This window comes from Lissotriton helveticus, chromosome 11, assembly GCF_964261635.1.
Source record: "Lissotriton helveticus chromosome 11, aLisHel1.1, whole genome shotgun sequence".
NCBI classification, from domain to species: Eukaryota; Metazoa; Chordata; class Amphibia; order Caudata; family Salamandridae; genus Lissotriton; species Lissotriton helveticus.
In genome coordinates this window covers 1,125,780,866-1,125,797,924 of record NC_136072.1, presented here as the reverse complement: position 1 = coordinate 1,125,797,924, position 17,059 = coordinate 1,125,780,866, and positions in this window count along the sequence as shown.

The window sequence follows — 17,059 nt, the reverse complement described above, 5'->3', positions numbered from 1 at the left end:
TAAAGGTGGACGAATGAGCCCCTTAATTTGTTGAACAGCACCATCCCACTGGGAGAAAGATGATTGCCGGAATGTGTTTGCTGCGGGAACCAGGACTGGGGATTTAGGTTTGCCAGTCTCCCTGCTAGGTGAGGGAACATCACCCAAGGAGTCAAGGCCACTTGCCCTCAGCCTGGAGCACCAATCCTCTGCTTGCCTGCCAAGACCAGAGCACCCTGTAAGGAGAAGCAAAGTGCCTAGAGGCCGTCTGTCTGATTAGACCCGCACTGCACCCTTTGAGGAAACTGATTGGTAATGCAGAGACAACAGACAGCTTGGGGCTACATCTTTGGGATGGGAAGCATACACTCGGATGGAAGCTCTCGCCAGACTTGCAGCAAAAGCTTCATGGGCTTTCTTGGAGTTTGCCAGGCCAGCATCAACAACTTCTGGCTGGAAACCCTCAATTTGCACAACTGTCCTTGCATATCGACATGTTCCCGTCAGAAACCTAACAAACATCAGATCCGCAGTAACCCTCAGCAGAAGCTCACAACAAGCTACACACAGTCAATACATTTTCAAGACTTGAGACATGTCAGCCACCACACAGCCAAATAAATCAAAGCAAACCAACCATTGTCTCACACAAGAACTCTTCTACTTACGCAGAACTGGTCATTGGCGGTTCGGTCAAGAGAGGGGGTTTCAATACAGAAAATGATAAGCAGCTTTTTGCTCCACTGCTCAGAAAAGCCAATCTCAATCTAATGAACAAATACAAAGTTTTTAATTTACCATAACTTCAAAAACAACTTTTCGGCAACCTAGAAGTCAGGAAGTTTGGAAGGAGCTCATCTTGTCACTGGAATTGGATCCCTGAAAGGAGGTTTCCATAGGATTCTGGATCAACCGATGTACTAGTCAAGTAGCAAGAACATTGGATAAGTGCCCCAGGCTTTGCTCCCAGTATTCTTAAACCTTCTCTCACATGGAAATTTCCACATGTAAGTTAGGTTTATTTTGCCTCCTCTAAGAATAAAATTACCTGTTATGTTCAACAAGGATCTTTTCCTACCGCTCCTTTATTTCACGTATGCAGGAGTCGTTTATATAGTCAAGTGTAACAAAATCAAGTTCCTGATCTATGCTGACCAAACTCAGTTTTTGCAATTGCCCTGATTACTAAGACAGAGATAAACGCCAAGCCAAAGAGGAGTTTGCAAAGAAATCGGAATTATGAATCATGTCATGATAGCCGCCTGTCCTGAAGTTTATAAGGGGTAAACAATAATGAAAATCTCAATAGACGAGGAAGCAAGTTCAGCAAGCAGCCAGTTTTGCAGGCAATTCCCATTTCTGAGTGTCAGCTCAGAACACGAGGTATTTACCTGACCAGGTAAGTACCACTATCCACAGTGTTGATATTTACTGAATGTTAGAAATATCTCATCCTACTCATGTTCACACATTGTGTGATACTTCATAGATTAAAAGTCTCTTCTATCACACCATCTAGCTGTCTATCACAGGTTAAAGGCCAGGTGAAACTAAATTGGCCAGAAACAGTGCAAAATCATGCGTTTTGACAATTAACTAAATATTCCACAATAAGCTTTCATTGTTATGAATGATCACCTTAGGACTGGCTTCCACTGTAGTGGACACAGTGAAAACCTAGAACAAGCCACCTATAGTAGGTGACAAAACGTCATTCTATTTCAGGAATACAAGTTCAGAAATTTGTTTTCATAGAAAAAGCCAGAGTTTGCCATAGTTTGCATTGAAATTGACATTTTAGTGAAAACTACTTCCGTGAAACTTTTTTTGTCGAAAAAAAGTATTTATTTTCAAGGGAAAAAAATCCTAGTTTTACTATTTGTTTTGTATATCTTTCGAAAATATTTTTAGACATGGTTTCAAATTGAATACCGAACTTTGGGGCATATTACCAACAAGTAGCAATATTTATTGCTAAATAGGCTTAGCGTCGATTTATTTATCGCTGAGCATTGCCGGAATTTATCGCTGAGCTAACGTGCTATTAGCAACGTTTATCTCCAAAGCAATACATTTTCTGGCGATAGCGGCGAAATGCATGAATATCGCTGAAGCGATATTCACGCATTTGTGACGAAATGATCTTAGCCATGTTATCCACCTCCCATTGGATAACATGGCTAAGAACTGGTCTGAGCAGGCGTTAGTATTTGGAGATATTCGCGCTTAGCGCGAATATTTCCAACGCTACGCCTGTGTTGGTAATAGGCGATAGCGATGTTAGCGACTGCTCCAAATGAGGTACAAACCCGGCTCCTAGTGAGGCATGAGCCCTGCTCATATTGAGGTATGGCCCCTAGTGAGGTATGAGCCTGGCTCTTAGTGAGGTATGAGTATGGCTCCTAGTGAGGTATGAGCCTGGCTCTTAGTGAGGTATGAGTATGGCTCCTAGTGAGGTATGACCTGGCTCCTAGTGAGGTATGAGTATGGCTCCTAGTGAGGTATGAGTATGGCCCCTAGTGAGGTATGAGCCCGACTCATAGTGATGCATGAGTATGGCTCCTAGTGAGGTATGAACACATCTCTTAGTGAGGTATGAGCACGGCTCCAAATGAGGTATGAGTCCAGGTCCTAGTGAGGTATAAGCCCAGCTCATAGTGAGTTATGAGTATGGCTCCTAGTGAAGTATGAGCCCTACTCTTAGTGAGGTATGAGCCCGGCTCCTAGTGAGATATGAGCCCGGCTCCTAGTAAGGTAAGAGTATGGCTCCTAGTGAGGTATGAGCCTGGCTCCTAGCGAGGTATGAGCCTGGCTCCTTAGTGAGGTATGAGTATGGCTCCTAGTGAGGTATGAGCCTGGCTCCTAGTGAGATATTAGCATGGCTCCTAGTGAGGTGTGAGTATGGCTCCTAGTGAGGTTTGAGCCTGGCTCCTAGAGAGGTATGAGCCCGGCTCTTAGTGAGGTATGAGCCCGGCTCCTAGCGAGGTATGAGCCCGGCTCTTAGTGATGTATGAGTATGGCTCCTAGTGAGGTATGAGCCCAGCTCCTAGAGAGGTATGAGCCCGGCTCTTAGTGAGGTATGAGTATGGCTCCTAGTGAGGTATGAGCCCGGCTCCTAGCGAGGTATGAGCCCGGCTCTTAGTGAGGTATGAGTATGGCTCCTAGTGAGGTATGAGCCCGGCTCTTAGTGAGGTATGAGCACATCTCCTAATGAGGTATGAGCACGAATCTTAGTGCAGTATGAGCATGGGTCCCAGTGAGGTATGAGCACAGCTCCTAGTGAGGTATGAGCCCGGCTCCTAGTGAGGTATGAACACGAATCTTAGTGCAGTATGAGCACTTCTAGGGTGTATGTGGGCTATTGTGGGCCACTGCTCCCCCTTTCGTTTAAAGCCCTATGTGGCCCCTGACCGTGAGTACATCCAGCATGCTAAGTGTATACTTGAGGGTCATCACAATGTGCAACCTTCTTCCACTGTGCATAGGTCCATTATTGGAATCCATGAGAGCTTGTTTCTAGCTGTCTATGCGCTTCTTTGGGCCAACCGGGGCCATAAATACCTACTATTGGTGCCTGTCGGTGGGGGCTTTACTCAGAGGCCATGAATTTGAACGACTTTCCCTGTATTAATGAAATGAAATGAAATAGACTTTTGTGTAGCGCATGGCTACCAGGGGGCCTCCCAGCGCTGTAGAGAGGGGGTACTCGTCAAGGGAAGAGCCGGGGGCCTCATTTATGAGGCCGTGCGTGCCTTTTACGCCGCCAGTGCGTCACTTTTTGTGACGCACCAGCAGCGTAAAAAATGTGCCTTGTTGCACCATATCTACAAAGTGACGCATCTAGGTAGATGTGTCACTTTGTAAACCCTTGCGCTACATTATACCTACGCCAGGTATAATGTATGCAAGGGGGGGCGTATTGACGCAAGGAAGGGTCGTAGAAGTGACGCAGTGAAATCTATGAGATTTCACTGCGTCACTTTTAGGACGCCGTTGCGTCAAAATCTTGCGCCTGCCTCACAGTAGGCGTAAGACTGACGGAGGCCTTTCACATGGGGCTTGCCCCATGTGAAAGGATGCATTGCTGGAGTTGCGTCACTTTTGCAATGCGTCACTTTTGCGCTTACAGATACGTCACAAATACTGACGTATCTGTAACTCCTTGCGACGTGATGCGTCATACATTAAATATGACGCATCAGGATTGTCGCAAGGAGTGCGCAGTGAAAAGTGACGCATCGCTGTTTTCACGCAGCGATGCGTCACTTTTCATAAATGAGACCCCAGGTGTTTAGCTTTTTTCGAAACATGAGATGTTTAGGTTCCCTACGGAGGGAGAGCGGAAGGGAGTTCCAGAGCTTGGCTGCATTATATGAAAAAAGCTGTCCACCGGCTCTAGCCCTTTTGATTCTGGGCACTTCTGCCAAGTGAAGCTCATCAGAGTGAAGTCTTCTAGTAGCTTTGTAGGGTTTAATCAAAGCTCTGATGAAGGGTGGCCCATTCCCTTCTAAAGACTTGTGTGCAACTCAGTTAAAATGGATTCTCTCCTGCACCGGGAGCCAGTGGAGAGAGCGCAGGGCGGGCTTTGCTGAGCAGCGATTGTTCATGTTCATGAGCAGTCGTTCTACAAAATTTTGAACAACCTGTCGTTTTGCGACCACTGAGCTTGGGGTACCTAGGTAAATAGTAAATAGTAGAAAAATATTCTGAGAGCTCGTTACAGCGGCATCCAGATACGTCTGGAGCCGCCGGAGGGACGGGGACTTTAAGAAGATTTTTGGCAATGAGAAATATTTCTCTGGAGGAACTGGCTGATAATAAGATCTTTTCCTCTTAGTAGGATGCGTGGGCTCTTTTTATTTCTGCTTTGTATCTTACAATGGCCCCCCTGTATTCAAATTTTTGTTCAGGTAAAAAGTCTTTCCTCCAAGTTCTCTCTAATCTTTTACTTTGCTGTTGCAGGACATCTAACCTAGGATTCTATAGGAATTCTATAACGCATATTAGCAAGCCCATTATTGCCTTTTAATCGGCAGTTTCCTGCCGATAAAACAGCGATAATTTTAACGAGGTTCCTTGCTAATATGCCCCTCACTTCCCCCCATTGCTCCGTGCCACCTCCTCTACTCGGATCTTCAAAGCTGATCTCTAATCGCTCCTCTTTCAAAGACACTTTCAGAACTAATGCTGTCATGCTCAGACGTTCACTGCATTGTGTTTCCACTGGTCTCTTGTAACGTAACTGGCTCTATTGTACAGCGCTCTTACACCTTCGGGTAATGTGCGCGCTTTATAAAAATGCACTAAACAAATAAAATAAATAAAATAAAAAATAAATTTTGGAGGCAGCTTTGACTGAACCAAGATGCAGTATCAGAGTGCAATTGCGCCGTGGCGCGGGTCCGTCCTTTGAAGCTGGGAGAAGGGGGATTTGCACTAGAGGGGGCAGATTTACATTAACTGGCGCATCCCTGCATATCAGCAGGGATGAGCCAGTTATTGTGCGCCGCGGCTCCGCCAACATGGGTGCGCGCCATGAGGCAAAAATGGCACAGATGCGTGGCGCATCTGTGCCGTAAAGGTGGCGCATTGTCGCAAGCGCGACGCAGCTCCAGCAATGCTCTGGGGGGCCCTATCTGTACAATTCTGCGTCAATCCTTACGCCTGCTTCAAGCAGGCGCAGGGTTTTGATGCAGCATGGGCTCAAAAGTGACTGAGTGAAATCTTGTAGATTTCACTCCGCCACTTTTAGGAGGCGTTCCTGTGCCGGAACGCCCCCCCCTGCGCAGGAACACCTACTTCTGGCGCAGGGCTTTACAATGTGAGGCATCTCCCAGATGCGTCATGTTGTAGATACCCCGCGGCGCATTTTTTGCGTATCTTCTGCGCCGCTGCTGCATCACAAAAGTGACGCAGCGGCGGCGTAAAAGTGGCGCAAGTGGCTTGTAAATCTGCCCCGAGATCTCTCCGGGCCTGCGCAATTTCTGGTTGTTTTGTGTTAATCTTTTTCATCGGGGTTTGATGCTACAGCGCCCCCCTGTTCAGTGCATTTGGTGACTTCCTATTGTCACAGCTGTCTGTCTAATAAGGCAAAGTTCGAGGATCGCCTGTGAGCCGGGTTGACAATGTAAACCGGAGCGTGGCCCTCTGTCGGCAGTCAGTAGAATTGCAGTCTATAGTCTGAAGGAACTCTCAAATGAGGCCAGAGTATAGAAGAGATGGCGAATCCGGCATACCCATAATGCATCTGTATAAAGCATAGAACTGTCGCAGCAGCGAAAAACCGTTATCGATAATTATTGGACATTGATTTTGAAACTGTTTAGTAACATAAGAACTCGGTCTTTTTGTTGTACCCAAGGACTTTGAATTCGGCCGCTCTAATTGTAACAGGTAAAACAAAAATAAAGGGTTCGTGTTAAGCACAAGCTGGCCGTTGTAAATCTTAGACAACGATGGGCCTGATAGTTGCGCTGCGTGGCACTGATGTAGTAATTCGGTTAAATTTATGAAAGATCTTTCCATTGAAAGGAAGATTTGATAGATTGGTTAACAAACAGATCTCTTAATTAAAACTGCTTCTGCATGCGTTTCTACATAGCGCGGACTTTACAAGAAGGTGTTAGAGCGCTGCTCAGTTGGAACGGAACTGAAACATGAGGAAATTACATGTGAACAAATTGCAAAAAGTTACATTACACGAGGCAGTGATATGTGCAGGTTACAAAAGCGTACAAAGTGCAAGTAGAGGTATAATAACTGCAATAGACGGAGGACACTCAAACACAAGAACAAACGTTACGTGGGCAATGGTGGCACTTGTGCAAGTATCGAAAGCAAACAAAATGTAAGAGGTAGCAAACAGTGTGTGTTACAAGAGAAAAGTGACGTGTGCATGTTACAAAAGAGTAACAAACACAGGTAAAAGGGTATTACTGCAATAAATGGCAGTCTCTCAAACCACAAGAACACACTGGGAAGGCACTTCCATAGTCATGGAGAAGAGAAATGTTCTATACTAAAAGGACTTCCTTCAGATAATAGAGAGGGCATGAATTAACTTTGGAAGTGTCTTTGATGGAGGAGAACTTTGAGGTCAGTTTTGAAGGCCAAACTAGAATAAGAATGTTTAATTTTAATAGAATTTATTGAACACGAAACGTGAATGCAGTAAAACGTCTGTGCTCTTCAGAAACTGAAATGTGCTTACATTTCCCACAATCCCCCACTCGGCTCTACGTGACGCTATAACCCCCATTGAAGGCCTCTGTTAGCCGTCCGTGGCATCCCAGGCTTTAGTCTCCGTTGAACTCGATTAGGGACTTTGAGAACAAGCACTGGTAAATCCAGTTTACACATAATGCATTGCAAGCACCGAACTGCCAGCAGAGTAAACAAGCACTGGCATAGCCGGTATGTCTCGCCTTTGGGACCTTATAAGTGTTTAGCCATGCAACAGTTGATGTTGTTGCACCAAGGATATTGTGCTGCATAACGAAATACTTATAAGGTCCAAAAGGCAAGACCTATTGGCTATGCCTAATGCTGGTTATAAATGGGGAGTCTACAACACTCAACTGGATAAATGCCTAAGGCACCCTTCCATCCTAAACAGGCTCGGATACCACAGAATAATACGCAAGTAGCCAAGTACCTCAGCCACATGTCCCAGTGAATGATCAAACTTTACTCTGATACAGCATATGATAGCTTTCTCCACCAGCAGATGACGGGTGTCCAGGCAAGGATATATGCCTCCATATATATGCGCCTGCTCATATATTGAAGCATTCACAAACACAGTTCACCCAGCTCGGGAGTGGTGAGGATTAGATTTGGTCGTAGCATGGATGAGACATGGACAAACTGTTGTACACAAACACAATACATTTCTATGAACTACTGGCATAAACCTATGTATTATAAATTAACATAAGTGTGTCATACTACTCAGAATCTACACAGAACTCATCCACACATAAGGCCTGCATGCTATCGCTGCACACACCCTTGAGATGTCCCAATTAATCCATCTCCTTGGACACTATGCTTGGATTCTCCTTAATATTAGGAGCTAACGACCGGACAACCACTATTAGCTAAAGACAGAGGGGCTTATTTACAAGGCCCTTGCGCCACTTTTGCGTAATTTTTAACATGGGAAAAGTGACACAAAAGTGGCGCAAGGGCCTTGTAAATCTGCCCCAGAGTATCAATTGTGTGGTTTCACTACCCACCACCTTTGACAAAAGTTGGTAAGCGGTGCTACAAGCTGCAAGAAACATGCTGATCCCTTTGCATCCATGAACCACTAACCAGCTGAGCAAAAGGCATATGTAATCAGTAGGACTGAGACAGCTCCTCACCCACCAAAACAACACCAACAGCTTTGTCCTGAAATATAGGGGCATATTATCAAGGGGGTTTATCTCCGCTTTTTTGGCTTTAAAAGCCAAGAAAGCGGAGATAAAATTATCTCCCTATTACCTAGCTGTCGCTAACACCAGTTAGCGACAGCTAGTAGGAGATAGCGACCATCTTGGGCCCCGCTTTGTATGTCAGTGAAATTTATCACTAATGACATGCAAAGTGGGCGTGCCAAGATGTTAGCGACTGGAAACAGTCGCTAACATCGCTATCTCCTATTACCAACTTTTGGAGATATTTGCGCTAAGAGCGATTATCTCCAAAAGCTAACACCTGCCCCTGAGCAGTTCTTAGCCATGTTATCCAATGGTAGGTGGATAACATGGCTAAGAGCATTAGCTCGGTAATGCATGAATATCCCTGACTTTTCAGCGATATTCATGCATTTCGGCCGATTTTTATCGCTTAGGAGATAAACCTTGATAATAGCAAGGTTCCTAAGCGATAAAAATCGCTGCAGCTCGGCGATAAAACTATTGCCGCTAAGCCAACATAGCGATAATTATCGCTAGTTGTTGGTAATACGTCTTTTGTACAGTCTTCCAATCTGTGATTTAAGACCCATAGTCTACTTGCTGCGCCCTGTCCCTGTTCGCGCCTTACCTTTGTAACTGTAACCGTGATTATGGAATGCTGCCACGATTCTATGCCTGGTGAAATGTATTGTATCTGGGCTGTATTTCCCCATGCAATAGTGTTAAACTGCTTTTTTGCCCTTTACTAAAAATTAAAAACAAAGGTTTAAAAAATATCATCTTATAGCTCATGTTGTGTTTTTACATGCTTGCTGCATTCCTGAATTGATTGTATGTCATTTTACATCACACTGCAATATTCTTACATGATTGTGTTAAAGGGGGCCTATTGACATTTGACATGGAGGTTCTACATTTGGGAGGCACATTTTGTATCAGGAAAGGTAGGGGCATATTTGCAACAGGCAGCGATAATTATCGCTGACCTTGTATACCTCTATCGCTGGAATATTTTGCCGGGCTAGCATTGTATTAACAACATTTAGCGCCATGGCGATGAATATTCCAGCGATATCGCCCTTTTCCATGGAAGATCGCTGGTTTTTCAGCAGGGTTTCATGTAAAACAGCTATATGCTTGATAATACAACCCTGTGGTCGTATCACATGAATCTACCTCCCATGTTAGGTATGCCTTAGTCAGGGATTTAACAGACGTTAAATTCCTGCGTTAAGGCATACTTAGCGCGATTAAAATAATTGCTTCCCCGCGTTGTAAATATCACGAAGCTGCCATTGCGATATTTACCCATATTGTTTCCACAGACTCGCCTACTTTGCATCTCATTAGTGATGCAAAGTTAGGCGTGCTGGAAACGGGAGCAAAATCAGCAAAACACGCGACAGCGTGTCTTTGCTGATAAGGCGATAAAATTATCGCCGCTTTTCGGCCGCAAAGGCGGCGATAATTCTATATCGCCGCCTTGTTAATATGCCCCTGAGTTCTTCTCTTGAAGTGCAGCATATCCATCAGATATTTAGCGTTTCCATTAGATATTTTGAGAAACACGAGGTTACGCAATGCACATGGTAGTCGGCCTTGATTGTCTACATCAGTTCTGTGAGCTTCAATGAACATCTTCAATAAATAGAACTTTCCTGTAGACAAGTCAACCAGCCACGATGACTTTATTTCTGAGCAACAGAGACAGTTCTCAGGAGGTACATTTATGGTATTGGAAACCCTGATGTAGGAAGTTGATTGCCCAGTTGGGCAAATTCTCCAACCACCATGCAAATCTTGCACCTAAGGAGGCAAGCACTGTTTCTCTAAGGCAGTCTTCTCTACCTCCTCGTAAGGTGGGACTGAAACTGGAGGCAATTTCAGAGAAAGCGTGTTAGGGGTTAGCAGTACCAGCATACACTTACATCAGGAAATCACCCAGACCAATTTTGTTAAATCAAAAGGTATTTTATAATTTAATAAATAAAATAAGGACAAAAGGACAAACCTGAATCGCTCACTGGAAGGTTATAGCTTTTAAAGTGAGAGTTCCATTCCACATGGCTTCTCCATTCTGCATGGACCCTCAATGAAAGTTCCTGCACAGTACTCTCCTGTGGCCAATGGAGGTTTCTTCTCCTCCTGCACTACTCCCAGCTACAGACTGCCTTCAGCTTTCAGTCAGGCCGGAGAGGCTGGATGAGAGTGAGTCGCCTTGTGCAGGGGGTCACAGTTCATAGCTTCCAAAGTTCAGAGCACCAGTGGCAGTGTCTCTGGCTTGCATCTCCACGACAGGCGGAGTCTGTCTGGTCTTTCATACTCTCCCACAACCAGTAGAGAGTACCCTCCACCTCTTTGCCAGCTCCCAGGTCAGTCTTTGGTGTTGACGCCAAAATCCTCGATTTTATCTGGAGGGTCCCATTTCCAGAAACAAATTCACAGTTATAGTAAGTCAGCTTCTCCACTTACTTTCCAGTTCCAAAAATGATTCTTAAGCAAGTCCAGTTCCAGAGTAGACTGGTTACAACTGGTCAACTGGTCCTATTCACAAGAAAAGTCCTTGGATGCTCCTTACAGGTCCAGTTGAGCCGGCTGGGGATCAGCCGACAATGAACCATCTGTAGAACTCAACACAACTGTCTTGGTCGACGCGAGTCACACTCCCACCCACAGTTCAGCAGACTCGGTCCGCTTCCACGACCTGCACCAGACTTCCAGCTGTGGTCCAGTTCCGCCTCTATGGCTTTCAGGTCCTACACAAGCTCTCCCAGCTCACTTCAGAGGGTGTGTTTCTGAGCCTCTCAGGCAAACCACAGGCAGCAGAAGAATGTCTCCACTCTAATCCAACGCTTTGACCTGAAACACCAATTGATATATCACCTAGCAGAGGTGGAGGCACCCTTATTGTAATCCCCACATCCACAATGTACAACAGTCTGTCTCTTATGGCAAAGACCCCACTGAATAAGGGGGGAAAGGGGCACGGGCTGCTTTAAAAAAATAAAATAAAAAAATTTAACTTACCTTGCCGCCGCCGTCGCTGGGTCCCATGCCTTCTCTCCTGCTTGCCTCTGTCCGACTCCAGGCCGGAACAGGAAATAGGCAGCCAGGCTCCCATCCCTAAGCCAATCACAACGCACCATTGGAGCGTTGTGATAGGTCTGAGAGCCGTGACCTGTGCTCAGCCACAGGCTTGAGGGGTGGGCTGGGGTAACACAGCCTGCATGGAGAACAGGGGAGTGCGCATGAATGTTTTGGTCGTCCTGAGAGGGCCGACCAAACAGTCTTTGCGCACAGGATCTACCACTCCTCCCCTGCAGCTCCGCCCGCCCCCTCACGCACAGCTGCAGCAGGAGGGCAAAATAAAATTATAATAACATTCCTTTATTATCATTTTATTTTTTCCTTTCTTTGCTGCTCCTGGGAGTGGTGTGACGCTCCTTCGCCTTAGCAGAGGAGCCACCACTGGTTAGTTCAAGCTTTTTAAAGGTTACACTAGTAAAGTTCAACACCTGGGCCGCCCTTTTTTACTTCATTTACATTGGCTCCCTCCCACTAAATACAGAAGCTGGTCTTAAATAAACTGGTTTGGTAATCTCTGATTTTAGGCTTCAATAGAGGACAAGCTGAAAAAAATAATATCTCCCTGCTAGGACGGAAAGATCCCTTCTTCAGTGAGGGATGCACAACCCTATCCTGTGTGCCCCAGCCACATGGATATCTGGATCCGTGGTACTGATTTTTGGTCATGGGTGAATAGGGACCATGCATCTGTGCCATGACCTAGGCCTGTCTCGTGGTAATGCAGTCTTCTCAGGCTGGGAGAGATTGCACCAAGTGCTACCCCCTTAAAGGTAGAGGGCTACAGCCATAATCTGGAGTTATGTTACATCGATTTGTATAGCGCACAAATCACCCGAGAGCGTATCCAGGCGCTTGATCAGATGTGTAGGTGTGAGTTCCGCAAGGTGCTTATACGAAGAGACAGGTCTTCGGCTTCTTACGGAACTCAAGAAGTGAGAAGGAGGCTCTGATGTGTTGAGGGAGGTCTTTCCATGTGTTTGGTACCATGTAGGAGAATGAGCGATCTCCTGTTTTGCTTTTGCGGATGCGGGGAATGTGTGAGAGTTAGGTGGAGCATAGGTGTCTGGTGGGTTGGTGAAAGTTTATGGGGCTGTTCTGATATTTTGGTCATGTGTCATGTAGGGCTCTGTGTGTGTGAGAAGTTTGAATTGAGTTCGATTGTGAATGGGTAACTAGTGAAGCTTCTTGAGATGCGGTGCGATGTATGTGCGGTATGGGGAGTCGAGTGTGATTCTTGCAGCTGTGTTCTGGATGGTCTGGAGTCTGTGTAGGAGTTGTTTGAAGATTCTAGTGTACAGAGTGTTGCCGTAGTACAGCAGGACTATGGCAACACACTCTACGCCGGTGAAGAGTGCTTGTGTAACGGTCCTTCTGGTGTTCTGAGGCAACCATTTAAAGATTGTTTGCACCATACGCAGGAAATGGAAGCAGGAGGTGCACAACGTGTTGAGTTGAGCCGTCATGTTGAGCTTGTCATCTAGGATGATCCCTAGATTTCTTGCGTGGTCTGTGGGGGTGGGTGTTGATCATAGCTCTGACAGCCATCAGGTAGGAGTACCATGGGGCGGTCTTGTTGCCCTAGACCAGTACTTCTCTCTTGTCGCAGTAGAGCTGTAGGCAGTTGGTTCACATGCAGTCAGCTGCCATGGTCATGCAGTTGGTGAAGCTGGTCCTGGTGGTAGTTGTCTTGTCCGCCAGGCAGAGGATGAGTTGGGTGTCATCAGCATAGGAGATGAAAGTGATGTCTTGAGATCTGATGATGTTGGTGCGCAGTGTCATGTATAGGTTGAAAAGGGTGGGGCTGAGGGACGATCCCTGCAGGACTCCGCATATTAATCTCTTGGACTCTGATGTGAAGGGTGAAAGTTTGACCCTTTGGGTTCTTTCCTTGAGGTAGGAACAGATCCACTTGAGAGCAGATCCTTGTGTGCCACTCCTGTGGAGTCTTCTGATGTGGGGTTTGTGGGAGACAGTGTTAAAGGCAGCGGAGAGGTCAAGTGTCGCTGTTTCTCCTCAGTCCAGGATTACTAGCATGTCATTGTGAGAAGTTGGCCTGATATGCAGTGCTCACTATTCTAGTGATCACTATGTATCAGTCCAAACAACTCTTATTGATGATTGGTTGTAAGTCAACCTTATAGACCAGCTATCCTAGTAGCATGGATACGAGCAGTCTAAGGCTAAGACTCTAGAGGGCGTGTTAAGCCAGCTGTTTTACCATCACATTATCCCTTGAACACCAAGTGAAAGGACACCACACAAGTTGTTATAAAAAATAAAGTATATTTATTTATAACAGGACTACCCTGGCTCTTTATGAGACAGGGAGCTAAGCACACAACAAAACTCTTAAAGAAATACTGAAAGTCGCACAATTTACACAAATGCCCGAGGGGCACGAAAAACCATATACACAAGAAGTGGAATGCGAATTACTAGCAGGTAAGTAACTATTCTCATAGACGTTAGAATCGCTAGGCCTACAATACTAAACACTTAGGTTAGGAGCAGGAGGCCTGTGGACGTCGTGTGCAGAGTGGGAACTCTCACGCGTAAGGCGGGAAAAAGTCTATGGAAGCTAGTAAATGCAAAGTTACTGTTCTCGGGCGAACCCGACTAGGTGGGTCGAAAACAAGGGTGGATCCGAACACTTAGGGTGTTGGACTATGCTGGAGCACCGGAGTACTCAGTTTACCTAGCCCAGGGGCTGCGGCTGCATAGGGTTCAAGTTGCGTCGGAAACCCTCGTTGAAGAACCAGGAGCCTGAAGAAAGAAGTTGCTGGCAGGCGGCCAGTGAAGAAGTTCGTGGAGATCCAAGCCTGGATCAGGGAAGAAGAAGACCTGTAAGCAGAGGGGACCAAGTTCTGAATCACTAGCCAGTGATTAAGTGGGCACCAGAGTGGCACCGGGCGAAGTCACCTCGACCAGGTGAGTGGGCGCTGCTGGGCTCTGCAGTCTCTCGGACCAGGAGGAGTTGTCGGCGACCAGGATGGAGGTGCGAGCTGTCCCACGAAGGTACTTGCTGTCGACGTCGCTGGACCCAGGATTGGGGCAACAAGTCTTGGCAAATTCAAGCCCACGCGGTGGACCTAAAATGGAGTCTGGAGTGGACCAGGAGGGTCCGGGGTGCTCCTCTGTTGGAGGGGAGCAAGGGCCAGTCTGGAGCAACCAGACCAGCAGTGTTTGTCGTCGTGAAGCATCGTAAAAGGGCCACTAGCCAACGGGCAAGTGACCTGGACAACGCGGTGAGCAGCAAAGAGCAGAAGGGCCCCACGCAGATCTCGTGGATGCAAGGGGGCTGTACTTCGGTGCTGGAGCTGCTCAGGGTCGGGGCTTCTCTTACCCCAAAGCACTCGGTCGAGGGTCACTCGGTGGTCGTGCTGGACAAGCGTCGTGCAGTTCTGAAGATGGCCGGTCCCTCGAGGTCTCGTCGCACCCACGGATCACAGCTGGGCTGATGATGTAGGTTGAGGTCAGAGGTGCCAGGGAAGCCGGTTCTCGTCGTGCTGGAGCAGTCTTGATCCGAAGGAGAGACTGGCAACAAACCGCGATGCTTGGTTGGTGCCTGCTGCTGCAGGGTGACTACTCCTTAGTCACAAGGGAGAAATCTTGAGAAGAGTCTTGAGTTCTTCGTGTAGAAGGTCGGTTCAGGATTCAAAGATTGATCTAATTTGGAAGGGGGCCTGCTCCTACCTTTATCCTGAAAAAGGGGGCTGGCACGCGACTAAGTCCTGCCCTATGGGTGGGACCAGGAGGGGGGTGGTTACACCCCTCTCCTTTGGCGGGCTTTCCCCAGCTCAGGGTCTGGTGTGCCCCTGGAACTGGTTCAAGCCGGCCTATGCACAGTGAGCACCGGGGTGCCACTTGCAGTCACCTTCCTCTAAAGCCCTGCCTACCTAGGATACACAAAATCCTGTCTGGGACGGTGCTGGCACCGCCCCTGACAGGAAACCCTTTGTCCTTGCCTCCTGCGCTGGGAGGACTCCCAGCAACAGGAGGGCAGACTTGTGTCTCGGTGGCAGCATCCATTTTGTGGAGCTAAGTCTCTGTCTGACTTTAACCGGGGTTACAGGTTACCAACATGTCGTGTCCCTCTAGAAGGGTGGAATGCTAACCCCGTCGCCAGAATTGGCGAGGGGTTAGTATTCCAATTCGTATGACACCTTACTCGACATGTTTTGATAAAGCGATACCAGAGTTGGCATATAACCGCGAGGATTATAATGCACTTAAGAGTATATGGTATGCGATATCATGGAAACGGCTAAGGGATAGATCCCGAAAGCCGCAGATAGGCTCAGCTCATGCCAGAGCACCATCTCACACGATTCCAAGCACTCTGCCTTCAGGATTGTCAAGGCCTGCCATAGGAGTGACTGATAGGAGATCTGTGTGCCCATTTAGGTTTAGATATAGGTATACTATATCTAAAGCAAAGGGTGAGTACACCACTTTGCCCCAGCTGTCAAGCAGCTAGTTGTGTCTGTTTGGTTAGTCAGCCCAGGGGTGGCATAATACATGCTGCAGCCCCTGGGAGACTTCTGGGTGCACCTCAGCCCTGGGTACAGGGACTTAGAGAGGGCCCAGTGCCAATTCAGTACCTGGGTACAATTTGGAATAGAGAGAACAGCTAGGCTGTGGGTCTGATTAGCAGGCCCACAGCCAGGGAAAGTCGTAAACCAGTGAAACAAAAAGCAAAAATCTGGGTGATCATAGGATTGCAGACCCTACTCTCCTACATGACCCCCCCAAACTTTGGGACAATAAACTAACCTTGACCAGGTGAGTCTTCTTGCTCTAAGTGGAAATACCTGGAGAGCCCATCTGCATTGCCATGATCAGTGCCAGGTCTATGCTCCACTGTAAAATCCATCCCCTGTAGGGAAATGGACCACCTAAGCAGTTTGGGGTTTTCACCCTTCATCTGATTTAGCCACAAGAGGGGCTTATGGTCGGTCTGAATTCTGAAGTGAGTGCCAAACAAGTATGGCCTCAGCTTCTTCAGGGCCCAAACCACAGCAAAGGCCTCCCTCTCAATAGCTGACCAATTTTTCTCTCTGGGGGTCAGCCTTCTGCTAATAAAAGCAATGGGCTGGTCATTACCATCAAAATTCAGTTGAGATAGAACAGCTCCCACACCCAACTCAGAAGCATCTGTTTGGACAATGAATGGCTTGGAGTAGTCTGGACTCTTTAGGATAGGTGCTGTGCACATGGCCTGCTTTAGGTCATTGAATGCCTTTTGACAGCCTGCTGTCCACTGAACTTTCTTTGGCATCTTTTTACTTGTCAGGTCATTAAGGGGGGTCACAATGGACCCATAATTTCTGACAAATTTCCTATAGTAACCAGTCAGGCCCAAGAAAGCTCGAACCTGAGTCTGGGTGGTTGGAGGAGCCCAGTCCTTGATGGCCTGTATCTTGCTCTCCAATGGCTGAACCTGGCCTCCACCTACAAGGTGGCCCAGGTATACAACATGTGTCTGCCCTATCTGGCACTTAGTGCCTTGATAGTGAGGCCTGCCTTTTGCAGTGCCTCTAACACTTTCCTCAGGTGGACCAGGTGATCCTCCCAGGTGGAGCTAAAGACAG